Raw genomic sequence first — 2864 nt, forward strand, 5'->3', positions numbered from 1 at the left:
ACAACACAATGGCAAGCCTTAAGAATAGACTAGATCAGGGAGAAGGAAGAATCTCAGAGCTTGAAGACAACATCTTCAAATTAAACAAGTCAGTCAAAGATAAAGAATTAAGAGGAAGAAACAAAGCCTACAAGAAATATGGGATTATGTAAAGAGGCCAAACTAAGAATTATAGGCATCCCTGAGGGTAGAGAAGAAAACATACAAGTGTTAAAAGGAATAATTGAAGAAAACTTCCCTGGAAGATTGCTAGAAATTTACATATCAGGTTAGAAGAAGCTCAACAAACACCTGGGAGATTCATTGCAAAGAGGCAATCACCATGACACAAAGTCATCAGACTAGCCAAAGTTAACATGAAGGAGAACAGGTCCTATAAGTATAAAATAAATAAAGAAATGCTGGATTTAAATGGAACTCTAGAGTAAATGGGCCTAACAGACAGTTGCAGAACATTCTACCCAAAAACTAACGGAATATACATTCTTCTCATCAGCACATGGAACGTTCTCTAAGATTGATCACAGCTTAGTCCACAAAACATGATTCAACAAATTCAAAAAATTAGAAATGTCACTATGTGTCTTCTCAGACCACAAAGGAATAAAATTAGAAATCAACCCTAACAGAAACACTAAATTCTACACAAAATCATGGAAATTAAGCAACCTACTGGTGAACGCTTATTGGGTCAAGGAAGAAATTAAAGAGAAAATCAAAAGATTCCTCAAACTAAATGACAAAGGGGACACAGTTATCAAAATCTGTGAGATTTAGCAAAAGCAGTCATAAGGGGAAAATTCATAGCCTTAAATGCCTACGTCAAAAAGACAGAAAGATCACAAATCAACAACCTAATGAATCATCTCAAGGAATTAGAAAAGAAAGAGCATACAAAAATCAAACCCAGCAGAAGAAAGGAAATAACTATGTCAGAACAGAACTAAATGAAATGGAAAACAAACAACAAACAAAATAACACAGAAGATTAATGAAGCAAAACATTGGCTCTTTAAAAAGATAAAGTTTAATAGATCTCTCACTAGGTTAATCAGAAACAGCAAAGAAAGGACCCAAATAAGATCAATCAGAAATTAAAAAGGAGTTAGCACAACTTATACCACAGAAATGCAAAGTATCATTTGTGAATACTGTAAAAATATCTATGCTCATAAACTCAAAAACATTGAGAAAATGGACAAATTCTTGGAAACACACAACCTCCCAAGGCTCAATCAGAAAGAAATATAACTCCTGAAGAGATCAAGCATGAGCAATGAAATTGAAGCAGCCATAAAAAAATCTTCCAGGAAAAAAAAAAATTTCTGGACCAGAAGGTTTCACAGCTGAAATTTATGAGAACAACAAAGAAGAGCTGATAACTGCACTGCAGAAATTATCCTATAACATCGAAAAGGAAAGAATTCCTCCCAACTCATTCTATGAAGCTAGTATCACCTTGATACCAAAGCCAGAAAAGACACAACAAAAAAAGAAAACTATAGATAAATGTCCCTTATGAATATAGATGCAAAAATCCTCAATAAAATTCTAGCAAACTGAATTCAGCAGCACATCAAAAAAAAATAATAATAATAATCTACCAGGACTAAGTGGGCTTTATTTCTGGGATGCAAGTATGGTTCAAAATACTTAAATCCATAAATGTAATTCACCACATGAACAGAAGCAAAAACAAAGACCATATGATCATCTCAATAGATGCAGAAAAGGCATTTGACTAAATTCAGCAAACTTCATGATAAAAACTCTTAACAAAACAGGCATAGATGGAATATATCTCAAAATTATAAAAGCCACATATGACAAACCCACAGCCAACATCATACTAAACAGGGAAAAGTTGAAAGCATTCCCACACAGAACTGGAATAAGACAAGGATGCCCAATGTCACCACTTCTATTCAACATAATGTTGAAAGTCCTAGCCAGAGCAATCATGCAAGAGGAAGAAATAAAGGGTATCCAGTTGGGGAAAGAGGAGGTCAAATTATCTATTTTTGCTGATGATATGATCTTATATCTAGAAAACTCCAAAGGATCTGCCAAGAGATTACTGGAACTGATAAATAAATTCAGCAAAGTCTCAGATTACGAAAACGATGTACACAAAACAGTAGCATTCTTACGTACCAACAACAGTAAAGCTGAGAATCAAATCAAAGACTCAATATCTTTCACAATAGCTACAGAGCAAATAAAATAACTAGGAATATATTTAACCAAGGAGATGAAAGATCTCTATAAAAAGTACCACAAATCACTGAGTAAGGAAGTTGCAGATGATGTAAACAAATGAAAAAATAAAAATATATCCTGCTTATGGATAAGAAGAATCAGCATTGTTAAAATGTCCACACTAACCAAATCGATTTACATATACAATGCAATCCCTTTCAAAATACTAATGTCATTTTTCACAGATCTAGAAAAAAGAATTCTACACTTTGTTTGGGAGAAAAGAGCCAGAATAGCCAAAGCCACCTTAAGCAAAAGGAACACATCTGGAGGCATCACTTTACCAGAATTTAAACTATACTGTAAGGCTACAGTAAACAAAATAGCATGGTACTGACACAAAAAGAGATATAGACCAATGGAACAGAACAAAGAACCCTGATATAAAACCATCCACATATTGCCATCCAATCTTTGACAAGGCAGACAAAAACATACACTGAGGAAAAGAATCCCTATTCAATAAATGGTGCTGAGAAAATTGGATTGCCGCATGTAGAAGAATGAAACAAGATCCCTTTCTCTTACCACTCATAAAAAGTAATTCAAGATGGATAACAGACTTAGATCTAAGACATGAAACCATAAGAATTCTAGAAGAAAAT

Source organism: Propithecus coquereli, unplaced genomic scaffold, assembly GCF_000956105.1.
Source record: "Propithecus coquereli isolate 6110/MARCELLA unplaced genomic scaffold, Pcoq_1.0 Scaffold211, whole genome shotgun sequence".
Taxonomy (NCBI): Eukaryota; Metazoa; Chordata; class Mammalia; order Primates; family Indriidae; genus Propithecus; species Propithecus coquereli.